Here is a 26,826-nt window from a genome sequence, read left to right on the forward strand (position 1 = left end):
ATCTACGTACTTTGTAGATTATATAACCATGTGAACACATAAAAATATAATATAAACTAACAGAAAATTGTTATTTGAAAACATTCACAAAATTAAAATAATTTTTAATGTGGTTCAAAATATTAGAATAATACGAAAAGAAATGCACAAAAATTACAGTCAAAGGGAAACAACGTGATAATTAGTACTTAAACGGTTGGGCATATTATTTACTACCGGTTCGCAGTCTTTTTTTTTTTTTTTTACCAAAACATGCCCATATGGTCTGTAGTCTAGAAATAATTCATTTTTGTCTCTTGAGGCAACTTCTTGCAGACGTTTCTTCATAATTTCCCACAAATTCTCAATGGGGTTTAAAAATGGTGAGCTTGCCGGCCAAGGAATTATATTGATTTGCCTTTCTTTGAGCCATCTGGTAGTGGTCTTGGAAGCGTGAAAAGACGCTGAATCTTGCTGAAAAGGAACTCTCCATCACTTACACCTTCCGATGTTGGTAACATAAAGTGCTCAAGAATTTCTTGGTATTCTTTAGAATTGACGCTTTCGTATACACAATGCATAGCCTACCTGGACCGTCTGAGGATATACAAGTCCATACCATGACAGAGGTTGCAAATTTCTCCGAAAGTTTTATGCATTCTTTATCAAATGCTTCTTGTTTAAGACGTCAAACATATATCCCTTGATGACCATGGGATACACACACACACACACACGCACAAGACATACTTTCATCGCTAAAAAAAAGTACCTTTTTCCAGTCCTCTTGACCCCACAGCAGTCTTTGTTTACATCATCGAATTCTAGCTCTCTTTTTTTGAAAGTCATAAGCGGCTTCGTCTTTGTTGTTGTTATGTTCCATCGAGTCGTTTTCGACTCCTGGTAATTCTATGAACATACGCTCTCCATTCAGATCTGTCCCTAGCCATGTCTTTCAGAATTTCCAGGCACATTCCAGTTGCTTCTTTAACTCCATCCACCCATCTAATTCTTGATCTTCCTCTTCTCCTGCTTCCATCAACTTTAGCAAGCATCATCTTCTCCAGACTGTCATCTGCTCGCATAACATGCCCAAAGTATGACAATTTTTGCTTGATGATCATAGCTTCAAGGGAGAAATCTGCCTTTATTCTGATATTTATTGGTTTGCTTTGCTTTGCAGTCCCTGGTATTCATAGTAAGCGCCTCCAAACCCATAGTTCAAATGCATCTATCTTCCTTCTAACTTCTTCAGTAGAATACCCATCTTTATCAATTTGGGATCCTAGGAGCACAAAATTGTTAGCTACTTCCATTATCTCTCCATCTACTTCAAAATCATTAAGTTCACATGTTGCCATAACTTTTGTCTTTTTGAGGTTGAGTTTAAGGCCATATTTAGCACTTTCTTCTTTAACTTTCATAATAAGTTCATCCAAATCTTCTTTGCATTCTGCTAGCAAGGTAGTATCATCTGCATACCTGAAATTATTAATATTTCTTCCACCAATTTTAATTCCAACTGAAGACTCCTCCACCCCTGCCATTCTTAAAATGTATTCGCTGTACAAGTTAAACAGGTACGGAGATAAAATGCATCCTTGTCGCACTCCTTTACCTTTTGTGAAATACTCAGTTTCTCCTAGATCTGTTCGGACAGTAGCTTCTTGTTCATAATAAAGATTCCTCAGAAGGATAATGAAATGCTCTGGTACTCCCATTGTTCTTAACACATTCCACAGTTTCACATGATCTACAGAGTCAAAAGCCTTACTATAGTCAAGGAAACAAAGGTAGACATTCTTTTGATATTCATGTGCTCTTTTTATTATCCCTCTCACATTAGCGATCTGATCTCTTATTCTTCTACCTTTTCGAAATCCTTCTTGTTCATCTGGTATTTCTCTCTTCATGAATGGTTCCAGTCTTTTCTGAATGATCTTAAATAAGACTTTACTTGCATGAGAAATCAGTGCTATAGTTCTGTTGTAATTTTCGCACTCTCTTGCATAGCCTTTCTTCAATAAAGGTATATAAACTGTTTTTTTTTCACTCCCTAAGCCATTTAGTTGTGATCCAAATTCGCTGATATAGAGCTGTTAAAAGTTTAACTGTCTTTTCTCTCAGGCCTTTGAGCAGCTCAATAGGTATTCCATCTCCTTCTGGTGCCTTCTTACTGGATAGCTGTGGCAGTGCCTGCCTCACTTCACTCTCCAGTGGTACTGGCTCCTGTGTATAATCCTGCTCTTCAAATTTCTCAGGAATTTTGGAGTCCTTTCTTTAAATGACTTCTGTACTGTATGCTCTTTCCATCTTTCTTTATGTCTGCAGCTTCTGTAAGATATCGTTTATGTTTGCTTTTCAATATTGTCACCTTGGCGCTGAACTTCCGTGTCACTTCCCTGATCTTTTTGATCTCTTGTTTTGGTCTTCTATTTGTTGGCATTCCTGGTTAAAGTATTTTTCCTTGTCTCTTCTGGCTTGTCGTTGAAACTCTGGATTCAAGTGCCGTACTTCCTGCAAATTTCCGGTGGCCTTCATTTTCCTCTTTTCCTGAGCAGTTTTGATGGCATCTTCTGACAGGCATTCTTCTTCTTACAAATTGTTGGAATAGTCTCCTTTGCTTCTATTTTAATTATATCTTTAATCTCTTCCCATAGTCCATCTGGTTCTCTTTCACACAAATTGAGTGGTTGAATCTGTACTGTATACTAATATTGTATTCAGCCTTTATGTTTTCAAGATCATATCTGATCAACACTTGTGTGGTTTTCAGTTTCTGTAATTTCACATGTATCACGTATAATTTCACATGGATTCATCTTAGGCACACGTAATTTAAAATTGTGAAGTCGTCTCAACGTCGTAGATTTAGACACATTCACAGCTAGTTCTTTCCATCGCTTGTGAAAATACCATGCACTTCGGAAGCTGTTTTCCTTCGCAATATTCTTCAATCTCCTTTCATCTCCTGATGTAGTTATTACCTTTCGACCGCTATTGTAGCGATTATTTTGAAAACTCCGGTTATTAGAATACTGTCTCAATACTCTACTCACGCTTGCTTGAGAACATTTCAATTCCTTAGTTATAAACTGTTGAGTTTAGCCTTCTTTGTGCAGAGACACCTTCTTAGCTTCCGATATGTCACTCGTTCGACTCATGTTTAGCAAATGATTAATTGAAATACACGCCCAAACGATTCCTCACATATGCACGAGTCAGTTCCGCAGCTACTGAAATATATACTATTTCTATGCTCTCCTCAAAACCAATCGGAAAAATTTGGAATATTCTAATATATGAATAATAGTTTTCTTATCATTTATATTATATTTTTATGTGTTTACATGGTTATATAATCTACAAAACACGTAGATTTAGATGATGCTAATTCATATTTGTCAATAATTATTTTCTATGCAATAAATTAGGAACTGCAAATCATTCAATACATTTTCTTGGTTATTTTGATTTTTTTATTTGAAGGTGTACAAGAGGCCAGTGCTTTTAAAAAAAAAAGTAGCAGAATAACAGATTTAGCCATAGGAAAATATAGTTTCTCCTAGGAGGATTTAGAAGAATAGAATGCGGAAGAAATAATTAGAATCGTTACATTAAAAGATACAGTAATTCTTCTATTTAGATTATTATTATTATTATTTTATTTTATTTTATTTTATTTTTTGAAATTATGAGTAGGAGAATTAGCCGACTTAGCATATTCTTCAAAGTAAATCTTCTCTCCAGGCATAATCTCGAAATGCTAGACAGGAAAAGAAAAGAAAAAAAAAAGGATTTCGAGTATTGCCACGAAATACTCAATCATGTTTAACTCAGCGACTAACCTTTTAAAACTGAAGAAATCGGATCACTTTTCTGACACGTATAATCCATAGCCGAGTTAAATTCGATAAGTTGATGTGTTTTATATGAATGAAATAGTTATCAGAAATATCGTGGAGCTTTAAAAAAGAACTTTTGTCTTTTTCTTTTTTTTTTTTTTTTTAATTTTTCATCAACGTCTATCGGTCTGTCTAATTGTCATCTTTTATGATCACTCGTGGAAGGCTGTACCAGTATTATACATTACCGTGAGTAGGTTAAGAGTTTAATAATCCACATCAGCCTGTTGCAAAGCCCCATCAGTGAAACGTTTTCGGGCCACTGGAGGCCTCCAAGTAAGCGATGGTCTAGGCGATGAAATTCATCTTGCACTTAAAGAAATTCATAAACATACAATCCATGGCGAGATTCCAACTCACAGTTGTAATCTCGCCATTAATTCAATTTAATTCAATTAACGTGTTTAGTAGTAACCTTTGGTGGGTGATAAACATATGCAAATTAATAAATAATAAAGGAAGGAATTTGGAAGTAATTGAATGTTAATTAACTGAATTAATCACATTCGGTTGAATAATAATCTGTATGTTAATCGGCTTTAACTCGACTGCCGTACACAGTCACGCTAGCAGAAAACATTAAAAAGCAGCGCGTTCTACTTTCTTAAAGGAAAAAAATATAACTGCAGCTTTGTTCATTCACAAGAAATTCGCTATCCTTTTTGATGCATCAAAAGCGCCCTCTTCTCTATACAGTTTTATTTTCAATGTTTCATTTTTACATTAAATGCTGCTTTCCGGATTTTTAAACGATAGAGTATTTTAATATATCCCCCCCCCCTTTTCTAAGTCACTTTACTTAGCTTGGTTTTTGTGTGTTTTTATACTTTCTTTCCTTCCTTCACCGCATTTGCCCTTCCAGAAAAGCGGTTTCATTGTTTTTATATGGAAACAGGCTGTCTGGTCCATTGGATTTTTACTTGCGCAGAATTGTAAAAGTAGGACACCGTGTGACATGGTGAGTGTCTCAGTGTCACTGTGCGGCACACAAAAACCTTCTACAAATACACCTCCAAACTCAAGGGCAGTGAAAAATCTCATTTGGTTTAATACATACCGCCGCAGAAATAGTAAAGAGTTTGGTGCTATTTATAGTTCTACATACTTAATGATAAAGTTTCAGGTGTTTAAATGAATGAGATTTTAACTAGATTTTGATGCATTCATTGAAATTGGCAAAGAATGTATACAGTTCTCACTTAAGCAACGCTAAGCTATGAACTTTTTTTTTTAGTGACTCGAACATTTATTAGCATTCAAGAAAAAAGTGCATCATTACAGATGCTAGTTTGTGATTTTTATCATTTTTTTATTGAATCATAGCATTATCGCAATGGCCGACGATGAATTATATGCATTATATAATTCATATAATATTATATAATTATATATTAATTATCATCATCATCATACGTATCAAGGATTTAGGCCTAGCATGGCCTGTTCCGGCCTTAGAAGTCATCGTTGAATCGTTTAAGAGGACGTCCTGGTTTTCTTTTTCCTAATGGCTCGTACTTTAAGGCTTGTTTTGGTAATCTTTCTGTTTTCATTCTTTGAACGTGTTCCATCCATTTATGTTTATATTTTTCGATTTTTTCTATTACTGGTTCTTGGTTTAATTCTTTCATAATATCTTCGTTTCTTTTGTTATCAAATAGGGTATACTTTGCAGTTTTTCTCATAAACTTCATTTCTGCTGTTGTTAATCTTTGTTTGTCTTTTTGTTTTATTGTCCAGATTTCGCTTCCATACATTAAGACCGGTAAGGCTAATGTATTGGATACTTTTAGCCTGGTTTTTTGAACTAGGTTTGGTTGAAATATAGAGTTAATTACACCTGTTATTTTTAAATATTTTGCAATTTTTACATTTATATCTCTTTCATTTTCATATGTGATCGTACATCCTAGGTAGTTAAATGAATTCACCTGTTCTAAGATCTTGTTATCTATTACTATTTTAGTTCTTGCTGAATCTTGTCCTTTAAAGGCCATAGTTTTTGATTTTTCCGTTGATATTATCATACCATAATCTTTGGATATCTCATTTAGATTTAAAATAGCTTTCTGTAATTTATCTTCAGAATTTATAATTATTATTTGGTCGTCTGCAAAGAGGAGAGTGTTTAAGTTAACTGTAGGTGAAAGTTTAATTCCTTAATGTAAATTTTTACTCCATTTTATTATTATTTCATTTAAGTAGATATTAAAAATAGTTGCTGAGAGGGGACATCTCTGTCGGACCCTTGGTTTATCTCTCTCGTATATGATAGCTCGTGATTTAATCTTATTTGTATTTGATTATTTTCATATATACTTGTGATAGCTTTTAGGATATTATTTGGTATTTGTCTTTCTTTTAATATGTTAAATAATATGTTTCTTTTAACTTTGTCAAATGCTTTTTCAAAGTCAATAAATGCAATATGTGTTTCTAAATTATATTCTCTTCTTTTTTCTCTATTATTAATTTTAGGCAAAAGGCTGGGTCTATAAATGATCGTCCTTTTCTAAATCCATTCTGTACCTCTAGAATAAAATTTTCGGAATATTTCATTAGTTTGTTATTTAAGATTCTGCTATATATTTTGTAACAGGAATTTAGTATACTGATACCTGTATAGTTTTTAGGGTCATCTCTATTACCTTTCTTAAAGATAGGAATCACAACTGCTTTTTTCCATTCTATTGGGGGGATACCAGTTGAGTAAATTTTATTTAAAAATAATAAAAGTCTTTCTTTGAATCTTGTTCCTGCGTATTTATATAGTTCTAAACCTAGCTTATCTTCTCCAGGTGATTTTCCGTTTCTTGTTTCTTTCAGGCTGATTTCTAATTCTTCTTCAGTTATTTCCTGTTCATTTTCGTTAATTGTTTGCCAGTTCTCTTTTTTAAAATATTTGTCTGTCCACAGTTCTGTGTAGTAATTTAGAAATTCTTCTAATTTCAATTCATTGTTTAATTTTTTGTTTTCTTTGGTATCTGCATTTAGGTGTTTCAAAATCTTATATGCATTGGGTCTTATTTCATATAAATCATGTTCTAAATTAGAAACAAATTTATTCCATGATTCTCTGTCTTTTTCTGACTTCTCTTTTAGGTATGGCTCTTATTCTTTTATATTCTATTTCATCTTCTAATCTTTTACTGTTTAACCATTTGTGATAGGCTTCTTTTTTCTTTTTGATTATTTCTTTGATTGTATCATCCCGGATCTTCAGTTTTTTTCTTTTATTGAATTTTTTGGTCTTTCCTAAGCTTTCATTTGCTGCTGCATTTAGTATCGTTTTTATATTAAGCCATTCTATTTCTACTTCTTCATTTTGTTTTATTTTATCTAGATACTGGCTAATTCTTTGTTCATATAGCCATTGTACATTTGTGTCATTCAATAGTCTAGTTTTATAAACAAACGTTTCAATTTTTCTTTCTGTTCTTGTTACTTGTAGCCATTTAGGTGGTAATCTTGTATATATGAATTATATGAAAAATTTTTATCTTCCACTGGAAATCACCAACTACATATAATTAAGTTATTATGGAAATTTCACTCCTTGATTTGTTTTCAAGTCAAAACAGTTCCCATGCAACTGTTTTCAAGTCAAGTTATTTAAGTGGTCTAGATGCTACGAAAGCCATAAAGGTGAATCAATGTGCTGTTGACATTTAGGAAAGCTCAACTTACGTAATGAAATATCATTTCATTACGCACGCACGCACGCATTTATGAATGCATGTGCGTGCTAAATCAAGAAATTTTTCGGTGAACTGTCAGTAGCTGCGTTGGATGTCATTCGATAAATGGTCAAAATGTGATGTCTAAAATTATGGTGAACGTAACTCTCGTATAATATAAGGTATATATACTATATTATATTAGAACCTCCGTAGTTCGGTATAAACGAAGCCCTTTGTTCAGGAAAGACTCAGGTTCAAATCCCGTCTTGGATACAAAGAACCTTTATCAGGGATTTTCAACTGCTGTTAGTGAGTTAGCTGGTCTCATACGGAGACAACAGAGGAAACTGTTTGTTTGTTTGTTTGTTTTTTTCATCTCTCAAACCGGCCTCGTGAACACACATAAAATACTTATTATTGGACAAGGAAAGCAATGGTAAACCACCTTGTTCTGTGATTATTTCCTAGTAAAGTAGCAGTACTACCCACCAATCATTAGGATAACGAAAGAAGTAAAATATATTATATTATAATAAGATTTTCTTCTGTTTTTGGTTGTTCTGGTTGCTATACGGGTTGAAGATGGGTCTTCCAAATCGTAATATGAGAGAACTTTAAATATTGTTTGATAAAGTTTAAGACCTCTTTTTATGCACATTTTTAAATCAGTAATATTTTTACTAATAAGTTATTTTGATATCAATAACAATAATACTTTTATTGATTTTCGGAAACAGTTACACCTTTAACAACATGGTACGAAGATTTCATTGCTACATACTTCGTTTTTGTTACAGTAAGTAAAATTAATACATGCAGTTATTATTAAGACTATTAATGACATTTAAAAAAAACAGTTATTCAATCTTCGAAATTCATACGTTTTATGACAATTTATACGTTGCAAATATGTGCCAATAAATACTTCTTATATTCATATTGCTATTTAAAACATAAATGCCCGTATTTATCTACAGAGATTAAGTGTCCAATTCTGAATAAATTCATTTTTTATGCATTGCACAGAGAGATTATGGTTATCACCAAGGCTACAGGGCTAACACATTGCACTCAATCTGTTGGAAGAGTCTAGTGTTAAGAAAAATAATAGCAATATTAATAACAAAATGGTGATTATGAAGTTTAGTTGATTAAGCCGTAATCCCACCAACTTCAAAACTAGGTTATTTTTTATAAAGAGAGTGGGACTAGCATAGCATAGACTGGATGCTGGTGATTTGTGAAATGTATATAGGTGTGAATGCTATATTAATTGTGTTGGAATAGCTTCACAGTTTGTGTTTTAATGTTCTCTAATTGTCTATGTGTTTTAAATTTTGTGGTAGATTGTTGAATAGCGTGGGAATGAGATGTGATCTCATTGCAGAACCGTATGAGTTGTTGAAGGCTATAGGGATGTAAAGAGTAGTTATGGGTCGTGTTATGCGATATGTGTCTCTATTACGATTGGGGTTGTTGAAGTAATTCCTTAGTAACATTAAATTGTGTTTCAGATTTTTAATGCTAGGATTTTGTGTATCGCCATATGCGGTTCGGTAATTGGCTGTTATATATGATATCTCCAAATCACTGTTGAAACAATTTTCCTACGTACTTTTTCTAATTTCGTTAGATGGATGTTTGCTGTGTTTGCGTAGACTGCTATACTGTACGGTATAACAACAGTCTACAATATTTGCAAATACTGTGATATATGTGGTTTTTTTAGACTCATGTGTTTTACTTGGAAGAGTTTGCTGTAATCATGCGAAGATTCGTATGTAGGTATTCTATATGTTTTGTTCATTTAAGGTGGTCTATGTAAAGGCCAAGGTATACAGCATGTGCTGCGGGTGTGATTTCGGGACAGTACGTTTGTTTTTATTGTTAATGCAGCGGTATGCATAGCGATATGGTGTGCGCGCATGTTTCTCGGGTTCTGTATAATTAACATCCGCGTTTTGGTGCTTTTCGTTATAATTGAATTTTAGTAGAAGTAAGTTGTGATTTCGTTTAGGTCTTGTTGTGTTTTGGAAAGAGAGTATTGATGTCTGTGTGGACTGATAGTAGCGCGGTGATATACTTGTATCACCGCGCTTCTAGCACTGCGTATTGATATACTTGTATTTGACTTCGTGCGGCCAGGTTGTGAACGTCATTTATGTATATGTTGATCAGAGTACGGTGATAACATCGCGCCTTGTGATACTCCGTGTTTTATCTGTATACCCTGACTGTAATGTGTACCTATATTTGTTACTTGTGTTCTGTTTGAGAGATAGTTCCTGAACAAGGTATACAGTGTTTCACTTATTCCGACTGTGTACAGTCTTGCCATTTGGTCAGCAATATGTCATGTTCAAGTGAATCAAAAGCTTTTTAAGTCAATAAGTATAAGGACAGCATACCTATTTTTATCGAGAGCTTTGTTTATGCGAGTGGTGCTGTTTGTTTTCTGGAAATTGTAATGGTTTAATGGATAATGTTGGGATTCTGTAAATAGTTCTGTTGTCTAGTGTACGATATTTTTTTTCAGAATTAATAATCAATCAAACTTTATTATTTATATATAATATTTATAATACATTACATGAACACAATTGTGCGTAACAGATACTTGCACGTACATAATATTTTTAAAATTATAATAATAATAATTGTTTACAACATATATTATTATAATATTACAGATTTATTTTTCCATTTTTACACTATATATATATATATATATATATATACACACAATAAAAATAGATATAATTTCTCTATATAATAATTTTTAATAATACTTTTTTTTCTATTATTATCATACAGAGTATTTATTTACACTGTACAATTAAGACATATTACATTTTCTGCTCTGTATAAAATTCTGTACACAGTTTAGAGTACACCGTATTGACATATACATTAAAATCATTTGCAATCTATGCTTATGAGGATTAGTTGAATGAGGCGGAATAATCCCACCTACTTCCAAGCTAGAGTTAGCGTTTATGAGGAGAGTGGGATTAGCCTTCACTATTTTTGTTGTTTGATACTGTTTATGGATGGGATGTAGGCGTTGAATGCTGGTGATTTGTGATGTGTATATAAGTGTTAATGCTGTATTGACTGTGTTGGTAGAGAGTTCGTGTTTTCATGTTCTGCAGTTGTCTTTGTGTTTTAAATTTCTTGGTAGGTTGTTAAGTAGCGTGGGTATCAGATGTGATCTCACAAAAAAACCATATGAGTTGTTGAAGGGTCTAGCGATGTAAAGAGTTGTTGTGGGTCGTGTTATGCGATATTTGTCTCTGTTGTTACTATAGGTGATGTTGAAGTAATCCCTTAGTAACATTATGGAATTACTTCAGCATCACTTATCGTAATGTTGAAGTAATTCCTTAGTAGCATTAGTGTTTCAGATTTTAATGCTCAGGATTCTGTGTATAACCATAAGCAGGCGGGATATTGGCTGCTGAATATCATGTCTCCAATCACTGTTGGCACAATTTTCCTATTTAATATTTCTAATTTTGTTAGGTGGCTGTTTGTGTTTGCGTAGACCGTTATACCATACCTGAGCAGCGATTCGCAAATACCGTGATGTATAGGATACAGGAATAACATAAAAATACAGGAGTTTTTTTATGTTAGATGGAATAATGTCTTTTACTTGCAAGAGTTTAGCCGCGATGATGCGGAGTTTAGTATGTAGGTATTCTATATGTTTTGTCCATTTAAGGGTAATCTATGTAAAGGCTAAGATATTTTCTATGCGTTACGGGTTTGATTTCGGAACATTGGCAGGTATTTTTGTTGTTAATGCAACGGTATATGTAACAGTGTAGCGATAGTGGTGCGGGGCGCGTGATTCCGGATTATGTATTATTAACATCTTTGTCTTGGTGCCGTCAATTACAATTGAGTTTTGGTAGAAGTATGTTGTGATTTCATTTAGGTCTTGTGCTTTGGAGAAGCCGTATTGATGTCTCTGTGAACTGCTAGTAGCGCGGTGTCATCTGCGTACTGATATATTTGACTTCGTGCGGTGAGGTTATAAACGTCGTTAATGTATATATTGAATAGATTAGATGATAATATAACGCCTTTCGGGACCGTCTTTTATTGGTATACCCCAGCTATGACATGTACCTATTTTTGTTACTTGTGTTCTGTTTGAGAGATCGTTCCTAAACGAGGTATGTGTTCCTCTTATTCCGGTTGAGTATAATTTAGTCAGTAGTATCTCATTCATGTTCAAGTGTACTACACTATCAAAAGCTTTGTTAAATCAAATAGTTATAAGGTCAGCGTACTTGTTTTTATCGAGGGCTTTGTTTATCGCGTTGGCAATGTCTTCTAATAAGATGATGGTGCTTTTTATTTTCTGAAAGGCATATTGGTTTTGTTAGATAATGTTGTACTTTTCTAAAAAGTTCTCTAGTCTGGTGTGTGTGTGTTTTTCAAGAATTTTTGAGATGACTGATAGGTTACCTATTGGTCTGTATTTCTCTGTATCAGTTCTTTTGTCATGTTTGTAAATCGGCGTAATTATCGCAGTTCTTAGTTGTTGTGGAATAATGCCAGTGTCGAATATTATGTTCACAAGTCTCAGAAGTACTGGATTTATTTGTTCAGAATATGTTATGTGGTCTATGAGTCTTATTTTGTCTATTCCTGGAGTGGTCTTTGGTTTTAGTTGTAAGAGTGCTTCTTTCAGTTCTTGTTTTGTTACAGGTGCAAAATACATAGCTTGCTGTTGACTTCGTGTTGGTAATTTTTTGTTGATCATTGGTAGATTATTTTTTCGAGTTGTGCTGTATTGTTTGTGAAGGCGTGATGGAATGAGTCTGCTAGTTCGTATAGGTTCATATAATAATAAAACAAACCAAACAAATACAGAACTGATATTCCATATTCAGGACTATGGACACTACAAATTCAAATAGAGCAGAGCAGAGTTTATAAGGTGTGAGTGTATCTACTACCTAATTAATATGCTTCAAACACAATCATTATTAGACACCAGTTTATAATCGACCGTTTCATAAACACGATATTGTTGAATACTGTTTTCTCTTAGCGCAGGCGGAAGTACCTCTGCTTTACTCAATGGAATAGTTCTTGACCGTGTACAGAAGTATAATGTAGACCTAAATCTCTCTCTCTCTCTCTCTCTCTGCAGCTCAACAACAACATTTTGTATGTTTTCAATATTTACATACCACGGGGCATTTACATTCTCTGGCATCGGGAATCTTATACGACGTGTAAAAACACATTTCCATCATTAATCAAGTACATACCTTTATAACTGAAGACTTTTAACTGATCAAGAAAAAGAATGTAACGTTGTTCACAGCATCATACTTCGGCATTAACATCCAAATAAGAAGTCGTACAATGGACTAATAGGCCCAGAAACCACGAACGATTCGACAGATACTACATTTCCAAGTACACCGTTCCTCTAGTTAGATTTATCTCGTACATCCTTCCCTACTTCTAGGATTGTTTCTTCATCAACTTGCAACTTTGATTATCTTCGGAAGTATCCAAATCAGGAACCACCCATTTGATCTTCAGTAAAACTCTCCTGCGTAGTTTGTATTTTGTACTCAAAATTCAGGTTTTGAAAATACCTTCACTCACCCGAGGAGGTGAGTGAAGGTATTTTCAGTACCAAAAAAAAAAAAAAACTTCTTCTAGTTTTCATAAATAAGTCTTTATAAATAAATAAATAAATATATATATATTTAAAATATTTCGAAAAATTTGAGACTTCTTACCCTTTGAAGCCCAGATGATGCCATTGCAATATGGCTAAATGATCCACAGATTATTTCTTATAGTTCACGTTAATTAGTTTTTATCCTTGAAGCCGTAAAAGTATAGCTCTATCCTTCTTTGATAGTTGTTTTATAAATCAGTGAGAAAGGTCTTCATGTGCTTAGTTTAATCTAAATATACTCCTTCACAGGGCTGTATGCCACTTCATACCGCTACATTTCCGGAAACTGTATATTTTTGAAACTTGAAACTAATTACATCCGGAGCGTATTTTCACGTCCTCTTCTCACCCATTCAGAACCTCCAGTTGTCTTGCATTACGGCACGCAAACAGGAAAGATCTCCGAAATTGTTACTCGTCTATTCCATGGTAAGGGACACCCTTTTTGTTTACCAGATAAGGGTACCCGTTAGGGACTCGTTATCGAAATTATCCATCTTGAAATAAGAAATAAGAAATCACTTAAGAAATCTGTTAAAAATTCCCTCGCAGTATTCCTGCCATCGTTTTCTGCGTAGATCATCAAACATCAGATATGATGTGAACTGTCTCTAGGACATCTTGCTGATTCAGATAACTTTCATAAAAGAATGGCAGCGCATGCGTATTGGCCTCTATTTTGAAAATAAAATACCAATGTTTAGTTCAAATACATGACTTGAAATAAATGATTGTGTATTTTCATTTAAAAATTAGCATGGATTTCTGTAAAGAAATGATCCGTTATCGAAATTAAAGATTTACACGTAATATGTAATTGAAATGTACTTCGTTCTAAAAATAATTTTCAAATTTTCTCTTCTTCTTCCATTAAATATACCCGCCAAGTCCGCTAACTTTGACAAGAATCACTATCAGATAATCCAAATCAGCTAATGTAGTGTAAAATATCGAAACTGTGTGTGTGTGTGTGTGGTCAATATTCCTATTTAGATGACATTCATTTGGAGAAGGATCGCTTCCTTATTATGATGATGATAAACACACACACACACACACACACACATATATATATATATATATTTTTATTTTTTATTTTTATTTTTTTTTATTTTATATTATTATTGGCAGAGTTGTAGTTCCCCACCTGTTTGTCAGTTTGAAAGAGTTGTTTTAATATTTAAAAAAAAATCTTGGAAATTCATGCCGTTACTCGACGGTTGACTTAGCTCTTCTGTTATGGTTTCGGCAGAAGTTAGCCAAAATTTTACGATCAACCTGCCGTAACTTTCTTTCATTCTTCTTTCCTCTTCTTAAATATGCTGCTACATAGCCTCTTTTAGAATTCAATTGGCGATTCTCCGCTTTATAATTTAACACCTTCAGAGAGTCCAAAGACTCATCGAGGGAGGGCACTTGCTCTACCTCCACCATGCAATCCACCAACTACCGCACTACACCAACGCCATCTACCACCGACCACCTACCACTAGTACTTCCACAGGCAATTACAAACATCCCTGCCAGGATTCGAAACCGCAACCTTTTGGCTGAAGAGCGAATATGCTAACCACTCGGCCAAACAGGCCGACTTTATTTCAGTGTTTTGTTTATTTATATAAATATAAATATATTTCAAAAACAGGCTGAGGCGAGATTATTAGGTCGTATGCAACATTGAAACTGAATGATTGGGTACACATCAGCAGTTCTTCATTCTACATTTTCATATTCTTTTGCTAATGTTACTTAAACAACACACACACACACACACACACACACACACACCAAATATTTTAAATAAATAACGCCCTTGTATGAATTTGTTTAAACCACGCTTGAAGAAGCTTAAATTTTGTTTTCTTTTTTTTCCCTTTTCTTATACACGATAAATAACCATAATTACGACTATGAGTTACAACTAGAATAAAATAATACAGAAGATACAGGTGTATCGTTGCTTCCAGCATAATCTTTGATTTTGAATCTGCTTGTTTAGGATAACCGTTTTTCTGAAAGGTATAATAAAAAACTATAGTTCTTTGGTAATCTCTAATTCTGCTTCTCAGGAGTGAGCCAGCACGATTACCCACAGTAGAAATAATGTCAAGCTTCTGAGACGAATAATGATGTGATTATGCATGAAGGTACCTGAAGATATGTGAGAGTTTTCTATAAGCCCTTTCTAAGAATTCATTATGACATTAAGAAAAGGGCAATCCGCTTTCTCTCTCTCTTTTTCTATATATATATATATATATATATATATATGTGTGTGTGTGTGTGTGTGTGTGTGTGTGTGTGTGTGTGTAAATGTACATGTGTATAAATAAATAAATCATGAACGAATTAATAGTATTATTTGTAACCCTTTGCATTTTTAGACTTCTGAGTGTGGACTTGTTTAAACTATGCATCGTTACTTCCAGCATAATCCTTGATTTTGAATCTTGACTTTCACAGTAACACACACACATATATATGTTACTGTGAAAGACCGATATCTGGCAAATGGATATTCTCCGGTGAATGTCAGCATTCACATACATTTCGTACATACACCAAGCAGTCGCTTGGTGTATGTACGAAATATTTGCTAAATATCATTATTTCTCACTTACACCGGCAAATTTCGACATTCAGCATGCACTGGTGGTGAGTGTTGAATAAAAATATTTTTATTACGTTAAGACAAAAATGCAACTTTTTAATATATGATATATGTCAAAATAGGAGAAATAATATTATGATAAATGTCAAAATAGGAGAAAGCTTAAGTAACAGCACATGTAAATAAACTGTTGAACCTAAAACGAACAGTACATTCTAAATCAAAAAAGAAAATAATACCAGTAATAAACTTACACATAAATTATGTGATAAACGTTATACAGTCTTATTTATTACAACAACTTAAACTGTATGACACTTTGAATTGCACAAGAGTCCCTTGCTTTTACAACTGCATTTAGTCGTGGAACACTTCTTTTTGCAATTACAGCGTGTATAGCCTTCTCGAATTAGTTGCAGCTGCTTCTCTCAGCGACATTTCTTGAGAAGAAATCTCATCTATGGAAAGTAACTTTTCTTTACAAATTACGAACTGATTACAGGTATAAAACTGCTTGAGTGTACCATTTTTGTTTGCTAATTATAAAAGTCGAAGTCTTCTATTCCAACAAAAAGGTTCGAATGTATAATATATAACCAAATATACGGTCTTTCACCGACGTATTTGGTATGCGTCGACATTCACAGGAGAATATTGACATTCTCTAATTTCGGTCTTACACGGTAACATATATACACTGCAATCTCACTATTTTCAAACGTGATTCAGAAGTTTATCAACAACTAGCTTCTCATCACTCAGCAATCACAAACATCGATGATTCTGCCAGTCTCTTTTACAGCTGATCTCCTCGCTAATATCACCCACACCTTGGACTCAGTAACGAAAAGATTTTGAGAAATCCATGTTGCTGCTTTCAATATCAACAGACTACATGTAGACGTGTAGGAAAGAATGTTTTTTCATCTAGAAGAGTTCTCCACAAACACTCCGAAATGCCTAAGCAAACAACATGGAGAGATAGAACTATTCCTTTTTAAACTGGTTTGCCTTCTAAAGGGAAGTTTACTTCAGTTTGATCGGCAGTAGATCAGATAACTACACTGAAACATTAAAGATGATAATTGTCTACTTGCAGATTTCTTTCTCTTTTTTTTTGCCGCTTTTTTTTACATGAAGGAAACAGAGAACCTCATGCTTTTAAATTCAGTTATTCTTTTAATAATAAAATATATTAAAATTCAGATAAGTGTTACAACATCGATAACACATCCTAGTCTCGTGCAAGATTATTTATAAACAGAATTTATTTTCACATGCATACCCTCCCTGCGTGCATTTTCACACCCTTCCCTACGTGCATGTCCAATAATAACGCCACACTCATCATGCAGTCGCTCTTACTCAAAGAGATCAACCGATTCCTTGCTTGGTTCCTTCCCTTTACCTTCCCTTCCCTGAAACCAGGGTAACTGCGCACACCCACACCTCATCCCAAACCTTTTGGTCTCACAGATCCTCACCGAAGGGACATAAAAGAGCTGAATGGTCACCTTATCCGGGCTCTTCTTGTTCGCTCCTTTAGAGAGAGATCCCGTAACTGATGTACAACGTTCGAGTGTGCCTATTTATACTTTTAAATGTCTATTGCGCAACACCTGGAGCGTGACAGAATCATCTGCAAGAGAAATTCCCATAATTCCCACAGAGCACTTCACAATACTTAATAAATATAAATGAATAAATTATAAACAAAGGTATAAATGAATATTATTAGTTCTAAACCTAGTTACCATGGCAACCTGTTTAAACTTTTAATCTATTGCGAAACACACACACACACACACACACACACACGTTTTTAATAGGTTTCCATGGTAACAAGTCTAAAAATACACATGGTTTGGAATAATACCATTGATTTGTTTATATTCATATATAATTTTTTTCTATATAATACTTTGGTTTTTTATCAAGTGTGCTTGTCTTTTCCATTAAAAACATTTCTCTTTCTCTCAACTCCTAACACTTTTTGTCTCATATCCATCAAAACTTGAAATATTATTCCTACATTTGGGATGGTGCTCCTAAGACCTCTTATGAATTTTGATGCTATTCAGAAGAGACAATCCACTTAATAAATGTCCCTTCACTCACGGACGTGTTTCACTCACTTTCCTATAGCCGTATAGTTTCTATACTGTCCCTTCCAAATCGGAGGAGCAGTGCCCATGAAAATACCTACAGAAAAGGGGACAGTATAGAAACTATACGGCTATAGGAAAGTGAGTGAAATGCCCGTGAGTGAAGGGAAATTTATTAAGTGGATTGTCTCTTCTGAATAGCATCAAAATTCATAAGAGGTCTTAGGAGCACCATCCCAAATGTAGGAATAATATTTCAAGATTTCATGTTTGAATGGAAAACACAAGCACACGTGATAAAAAAAACCAAAGTATTATAGAAAAAGTTATATATGAATATAAACAAATCAATGGTATTATTCCAAACCATGTGTATTTTTAGACTTGTTACCATGGAAACCTATTAAAAACGTGTGTGTGTGTGTGTGTTTCGCAATAGATTAAAAGTTTAAACAGGTTGCCATGGTAACTAGGTTTAGAACTAATAATATTCATTTATACCTTTGTTTATAATTTATTCATTTATATTTATTAAGTATTGTGAAGTGCTCTGTGGGAATTATGGGAATTTCTCTTGCAGATGATTCTGTCACGCTCCAGGTGTTGCGCAATAGACATTTAAAAGTATAAATAGGCACACTCGAACGTTGTACATCAGTTACGGGATCTCTCTCTAAAGGAGCGAACAAGAAGAGCCCGGATAAGGTGACCATTCAGCTCTTTTATGTCCCTTCGGTGAGGATCTGTGAGACCAAAAGGTTTGGGATGAGGTGTGGGTGTGCGCAGTTACCCTGGTTTCAGGGAAGGGAAGGTAAAGGGAAGGAACCAAGCAAGGAATCGGTTGATCTCTTTGAGTAAGAGCGACTGCATGATGAGTGTGGCGTTATTATTGGATATGCACGCAGGGAAGGGTGTGAAAATGCACGCAGGGAGGAAATGCATGTGAAAATAAATTCTGTTTATAAATAATCTTGCACGAGACTGGGATGTGTCATCGATGTTGTAACGCTTATCTGAATTTTAATATATTTTATCATTAAAAGAATAACTGAATTTCTTAAAAGCATGAGGTTCTCTGTTTCCTTCATTGTAAAAAAAGCGAAAAGAAGAAAGAAATCTGCGAATAGACAATTGTCACCTTTAATGTTTCAGTGTAGTTATCTGATCTACTGCCAATCAAACTGAAGTAAACTTCTCTTTAGAAGGCAGATCAGTTTAAAAAGGAATAGTTCTATTTCTCGATGTTATTTGCTTAGGCATTTCGGAGTGTTTGTGGAGAACTCTTCTAGATGAAAAAACATTCTTTCCTACACGTCTACATGTAGGCTGTTGATATTAAAAGCAGCAACATGGATTTCTCAAAATCTTTTCGTTACTGAGTCCAAGGTGTGGGTGATATTAGCGAGGAGATCAGCTGTAAAAGAGACTGGCAGAATCATCGATGTTTGTGATTGCTAAGTGATTGATGAGAAGCTGATTGTTGATAACCCTGAATCACTTTTGAAAGTAGTGAGGTTGCAGGCCGATTAATCATAAACGCTTGCATGCTGTATAGAGAGAGAGAGAGAGAGAGAGAGAGAGAGAGCCCTGATTAAACTATATATACATATGATTTAATCAGGTCCACAGTCAAAAGTCTAAAAATACAAAGGGTTAAAAATAATACTATTATACCCTCTGTCCAAGAAGAAACCGAACTTTTCGAAAAGTGAAGAAACCAATGGCGCCACCTGTGGCATCTTTTTGTTTTCGAAAGTGGCAACCTTCATTAGTGTTGTGTCAACTTCTTATGATATTTGTTTCATTAGAAGCCGAGTTATAGTGCCAAGAGTGAGAGTATGTTTTGACGAACTGTCAGTCGTCACGATATCCATGCCGTACGCGACGAATTCTCGCTATCAGTCGCTTCAAAACTTCGAGATAAAATTCACCATTGACCGTTTGGCCAGGCAGAATGAATTCTTTGTGGATAAATACCCTTGGAATCGTAGAAACAAATCAGCATTGTCTTTACTTTTGACTTCTCCTAGCGACTTCTTTTCGAATGCCCCTCTTCTGGTGGTCTCCAATCAGCACTCTGGCGCTTTGTTTCGGGCTCATACTCAAAACACACGTTTCGTCACCAGTAACGATCGTTTTAAGGAAGTTTGAGTTCCTTACGAGCGGTTTTAATGAGGTCCTTGCAGTGTTCAATTTGATACATTTTTTGGTCGTAGGTCAACTTGTTGGAAACAAATCGCAAATTCAATTTACGAAGGCTCAAAGTCTTGGAAAATGTTGTGCACAGTTGATTTTGGAATCCCTAATTCATCTTCAATCAATCTCACATACGATTTCGGGTTTTCTTTGATGAAATCACGCACTTTTTGGATGTTAACTTCGCTCAGTCCAGTTAATGGACAGCCTGGGTTTTCGTCGTCCTCGTCGTCCACCCAGGGGCGTGCCGGTCATATGTACAATGTGTGCGACGCACACAGGCACCAAAGAGGAGGAAATACTTTAAAAAAAAAAACGTTTTTTTAAAGTGATTTTTTTTATTGAAGGGGGGGATAGGGCGCCAACTAAAGCGCCGGACACTACTGGCGCGCCCCTGGTCTCACCACCACCACTTTGAAATCGCTGAAACTACTCGTAAACTTGAGTAGGATAAGCATTCATCACCATGTGTTTTTTTGAAGCATTTGATGCGTTTCGGTAAAACCTTTACCAAGTTTAACACAAAAGTCAAGGGCAGCTCTCTGTTTGAAACTCATTTTCTGACCGTTCTTCAAAACACGCTATCACTCTTGGCATTATAACTCGGCTTCTAATGAAACAAATGTCATAAACAGTTGACACAACACTAATGAACGTTACCGCTTTCGACATCAAAAAGGTACAACAGATGGCGCCACTAGTTTCCTCGATTTTCGAAAAGTTTCTTTTTGGACGTAGGGTATAATTTGTTCATGATTCATTTATTTATACACATAATAAATTTAGTTTAATCCTTTATCCAATTGTGAGCAAACAAAGTTTGCGCCTGAAAGTATCTTCAGGACTGGGGTAAAATGGTACAACACCAAGGTGGAGCAAGCTACCAACACTCCTATCTCAGTATCTCCCAAATGCAAAACACATCTCCTTGCGGATATGTCTAATGTTATGCATTAAGGGAAGGGCCACAACCCAGACTAGTTTCGACCTTTATTGAGGTCTCTTCAGTGGGAGCCAGGCCCAAGTGGAGATACCAGGGCCTGATATCTCCTGGTATCCACCGCTTGGGCCTGGCTCCCACTGAAGAGATCTCAATAAAGGTCGAAACTAGTCTGGGTTGGGGCCCTTCCCTTAATGCATAACATTAGACATATCCGCAAGGAGATGTGTTTTGCATTTGGGAGATACTGAGATAGGAATGTTGGTAGTTTGCTCCACCTTTGCAAGGAGTGCCCTGGGTTGTACCATCTTACCCCAGTCCTGAAGATACTTTCAGGCGCAAACTTTGTTTGTTCACACTTGGATAAAGGATTAAACTAAATTTATTATACTCTAACCAAGTGAAAAATAAACTTTCAATATTTATACATATGTTTATATATATATATATACTGTATATATATATATATATATATATACATATTCAAAAAGTTTTTTACCTTGGGTATAATATATGTTAAAGATACCAAGCTATTTTAAACCTGGTTTTACTCCTTTTTCCAAGTAAGCAAACAGACAAGTAAGTCAAGTTTGAGCCTGCAAGTAATGCAAGTCTGGGTGACTTGCATTACTTGCAGGCGCAAACTTGACTTGTCTATTTGTTTACTTGGGAAAAGGAGTAAAACCAGGTATAAAATAGCTGGGTATCTTTAACATATAATTATACCCAAGGTAAAAAACTTTCTACATATATATCTCTCATCCTGAGATTTTTATTTAATAAAGTCAAAAACACCTTATGGTAACTTGTATTGGTAAAATACTTATAAGCCCTGTATTACTTAACCTTGGTATTTCTAAGCCTGGCTCCTACTGATGAGACCTCAATAGAGGTCGAAACCGGTCTGGGTAGTGGCCCCTTGCCTTCAATGCATAGCATCATACATCTCCTCTAGGAGATGTGCGTTGCATTAAGGGTAAATATTAAGAATAGTGATCAGAGCTTATTCCATCTTTACCATGAGTTGCCTAGCCTTGTACTACTTAGCGGGTCACACAGACCTGCACTACTTGCAGGCGCAAACTTGACTTACTTGTCTGTTTGCTTACTTGGGAAAAGTAGTAAAACCAGGTTTAAAATAGCTTGGTATCTTTAACGTATATATATATATATATATATATATATATATATATATATATATATATATATATATAAGGGAAAAAAGGGGAAAAAAAGTCAAGCTTCTTAAAGCATGGGTTAAACAAATTCAGACAAGTTACAAGCTATCGGTGTTATTTATTCAAAAATTGTGTGTGTGTGTGTGTGTGTGTGTGTGTGTGTGTCGTTTAAGTAACATTAGCAAAAGAATCTGAAAATGTAGAATTAAGAACTGCTGGTGTGTAACCACTCACTTCAGTTTCAATGTTGCATAAGCTGATAATCTTGCCCCAGCCTGTTTTTGAAATATAAAGCGGAGAATCACCAATGGAATTCTAAAAGAGGTTATGTAACATCATATTGAAGAAGAGGAAGGGAGAAATAAAGATATTTAGGGTAGGTTGATTGTAAAGTCATTGCATAACTTCCGCTGAAACAGTAACAGAAGAGCTAAGTCCTTCGTAGAGTAATAGCATCAAATTTCCTACATATTTTTTAAATGTTAAAAGAACTATTTCAAACTGACAAACAGGTAGGGAACACTGCCAGTAATAGAATTATGTAAGATAATGCTTTCTATTAATCAAAAGTAATTAATGATCTCTCTCTCTCTGTTAGGAGAAAATTATTAATGCCTTGTTTAGAAAGACTTCTTTTCGTGATGTATTTTTTTTCACTGAGCTCTTCTGTCAATCTAGTACTCACCTTTCTTAATAAGTTACTGAATCATGTGCTTAATTGCTTGAGTACAATTCAGTCTGATAAACATATGCAGTACAGCAACGATTTCTTTCCTCTCTCTCTCTCTCTCTCTCTCTCTCTCTCTCTCTCTCTCTCTCTCTCTCTCTCTCTCTCTCTCTCACATCCAATGCTATTCACAGCTTCGGTGATGACAATTTTCTCTACTTCTCTTTTTCATTTTCAAAGTTGTTGTGCTCAGGTAATTCACGCTTCAAGATCTCCTTTAACGAATTCCTTAAACACTGATCTTTTTATCATTCTCAAGTGGAGCGAGGATAATCATGTGAATTTTAATGCCACTAAAATACAAACCTGAGAGAGAGACTATGCCTCAGTATCTCTCACGTTTCACCATATATCCTGCTCTCCAACCTGGATCAGTTTCTCTTCTTGGGTTTGTTTTTCACATCGAGTCTATCCTGACTTCAGCTTTTAGCCTCTTCAGCCTCCAAAACGTTTCATATAGCTATTCATTCCAAACAGTACTTCTCTTCTGCTCAACTCCTGAGACTTTATAAAGCTCACAAATTCTCCCGAACTTGGAGTATTGTTCCCATTGGGATCGTGCATTTAGGAGCTCCCTCTCACAGAATAGTTGAGTATATTCAGAAAAGAGCAGTCCATTTAATGTATGATTCCTGTCTTCGGTCGCTTCCCATAAACTCTGTGTTGCAGCATTATGGGAATACCTATAGAAAAAATATTCCCATACGCACTGCTTCTCCATCGAACTAGCCACTACCATTCCTTGGCTTTCTTCTAATCGCGTATGAAAGAGCAGCTGCTGTTCAACACTCATATACAGTTGGGGCTCCAAACTCATCAAACCAAGTTCTCACTCTCCTCCTTCATATATATATATATATATATATATATATATATGAAGCTTGTATGTATATATATATATATACAAGCCTCGCCTAGTCAGTGACAAAGGAAGTCATGTATGAAGAGAGACTAACGTGATAATGTACGAGCAGCATGCGACGAAGTATCTGCGTGCATTTTTAATAGCTGAAGGTGAGCGGGCACCAAGCAGCACACGAAACACTAGAGACTATGCAGCGCATTCGTACTGACTGAAATTTGGAGGAATTAAAGGACTGATGGTTGTCCATAGCACAGTTGGCTAAGTTCTGCTCAATAGATTACCTGCAGCCAAGAAATGAAGTGCACTTAGTTTTGATATGCAAATACACCATACTCTAGGAAAGTGGAGTGCATAAAAATAATGCCTTGTGTTTTATAAAATTTTGTTTCACAAGACATCAAGAATCCTATTCTCTAATATTCTTTACACGCTAAGAAAATTTATTTCGTTTTGTAGACATTAGAATCATAAATATCTTCTCAAGTAAATAACACTATGTCTACCAGTTCCGAGTTTCCTAAATAAAGTAGCATACAAACAATAGTGATTTACAAGTTTCCATGCGTCTTCATTCCTGTTGTGAATTTTACTTCAATAAATTACAGCCGGTGAGCCAAAGCACACGTAGATATCCTGCAACACTGTCCTACACGACTCATCGTCATTCAGAGACAGACGGTTACTGTAGTTGTAGTCTACGATGACAAATTTCTCTTAAAACGAATCGTTTGATAAGCACAGCATACAAGTGATAAATGCCATAAATTATTAAGAATAAAAAAATGGAATGTGTTAGGTGGAAAGTTGAATGATAACAGCGAACAACTGCAGCAGCTTTTTTTAAACTACGAGATTATGGCATTTGTAGAATACTCCTTTAGTGAAAAGTGATGCAATCGTGACTCGTATCTATTTCACTTTTTATTTCGATTGTGGTTTTATTACTAAGCTTTTGATTACTTTTCCACTCGCCGTTTCGCATCTGAAGTTTAAGTAGGATTTCTTGAAATGAATATCAAATCTCCTGTCTTATATAAAAAAGGGTGATTTTTGTTTAAAATGAATAACAGCAAGCTGTGTATTTAAAGTATTACTCCTAGAAAATTAATAATATTCTCGAACTGTTTGTAATGCTTTTTATTCCTCCCCCCCCCTCTTTTACCTTGCGGTGTCGAGGATTCTTCTATTAATTTAACCCTATTGTATCGAGGATAAGGTAGTTAGCCCTATGTCTCCCGGTTTGTCTTATGTCTGTAGCTGGTGTTCAACGGTTTCCTGGTGGGAAAAAAAAAAAAAAAAAAAAACCCTACCTCCGTATGACACCGGTTATCTCACCTTTAGTCGAAAGAGACCAGATAAAGGTTCTTCACGCCACTGACAGGAATTGAACCCAGCTCTTTCGGACCAAAGGGCTTCGTCTATAATAACAACTGAGCTACGGAGGCTCAATGCTTTTTAATTAAATGAAATTCATATGTGATAATGGAAGGTGAAGCTTAATTATAGCCAGAAGAAAGAAAAAATAATGAAATGCGTCGCGTGTGTAGAATTCAAGTAGATTAAAACCATACGTGGCATTCGAAATATTTATTATTATTTTTATAGCAATCTCACAAACCTAAGCTTGTAAATCTTCAGTATATTAGTACCATGGGATCTAAGAGTCTGGAGTTTAGAGACTAAACAGGGAAGTTTTTTTCATCCACTTCAAGGTTTCAATAAATTCATCTACCAGCTGAAGATATTTACATACCCTCGTGCTATAGTGGAAATCGAACCTGCAGAATGTGAAGTGAAAACGCTGTTGCATTTGCCAACCTGATAACAAATGGAAACTATGATAGAAGATATAATAAACAAAAAAAAATTTTTTTTGACGAAGATATAGCACATCTAAAGAAGGAGTTCATAAAATGACTAGTGTGGAGCGCACCAAAAAAAAAAAAAAAGAAAAAAAGAAAGAAAGAAAAATAGTTGAAAAAAGAAATTAGATCTTCAAAATATTTCGAAATATGGAAGTCGTAAAATGCAGATTGCAATTGACAAATAAGAAGAAAACAATGAAAGTCATGAAAAATAATTGAGTAAGAGAGAGAGAGAGAGATCTTCTCGAAGAAGAAATACTTTCGAAAGCAATAAATATGTAGGAAAAAAAATTCATATGAAGGAAGAGTGAAAAGCCATACTAGAAGACTTACAATATTATAGTGCACTAAACATTTGTAAATCCTGTAGGATTATAAATATTTATTATGATTTATGACAGTTTACCGTAGATATCTCTGTGATGTCATGAATTTCACGAGTATAATAGTATATGCTTAAAGGGAAAAAGGTACAACAAAAAAAAACTTCTAATAATATTTATTTAGATGCAAATAAATATAATTTCTTATTTTTATGTAACTCGGGGAGTTACATTACATTTATCGTAGATTTTTCGTGATGACTAAAGATTATTTTAAATAAATCCAAATTTTTGAGACTGCCTAAAGTGAAAAAAAAGCTCTCCATGCTCAAATGACAGTCGTGATTTTATAGATACTTCGGTTTCCGGGTGAAAAACCACCAGTCTTTTGGTTTTACTAAATTCTTGCCAAATTAATGGAAAAAGTCGTTAATAGCCAACTGGAGGTCTTCTATCTTGGAAAGTTTAATTTTCGCTATAAAGGTCAGTATCAATTGCCTATAGCCACCCTCTTGGATATTTTGTGTTACATTTGTACAAATGCTGTGAAAAGGTCCATAGGAAATCATGAGTATTGATCTTGACGCCTCTCAGTAATTTGTGTTTTTATTTGGAAGCCACGTTCTTCTCATCGACCACTCCGTTAGGATCATGTTTTGTTTTGTTTTTCACACGAGTGAAACACAAGAGAGAAATTATTAGTACTGCGTACACTCTTTTAAAAACCACATAAAATATCAGA

At 34.8% G+C, this 26,826-nt stretch overlaps 1 protein-coding gene across 6 annotated transcripts in view; it reads left to right on the forward strand.

Annotated features, from left to right (window-relative positions):
* The window catches only part of LOC150110046 (nucleoside hydrolase-like), a 119,239-nt gene that overhangs the window by 41,978 nt on the left and 50,435 nt on the right, over positions 1 to 26,826 (forward strand). Inside the window, exon 2 of one of the 6 annotated variants that reach the window (XM_090397681.1) lies at positions 8,299 to 8,357. The exons of the other annotated variants lie outside the window; for them this stretch is intronic. The gene's annotated coding sequence lies outside the window, so the exon portion shown is untranslated. The remainder of the gene's footprint in view (positions 1 to 8,298; positions 8,358 to 26,826) is intronic. 6 annotated transcript variants of the gene reach the window in all.

The sequence above is a fragment of the Typopeltis vanoorti genome, chromosome 1, assembly GCF_054136105.1.
Source record: "Typopeltis vanoorti isolate ZY-2024b chromosome 1, IOZ_Tvanoo_1.0, whole genome shotgun sequence".
Classification (NCBI taxonomy): domain Eukaryota; kingdom Metazoa; phylum Arthropoda; class Arachnida; order Uropygi; family Thelyphonidae; genus Typopeltis; species Typopeltis vanoorti.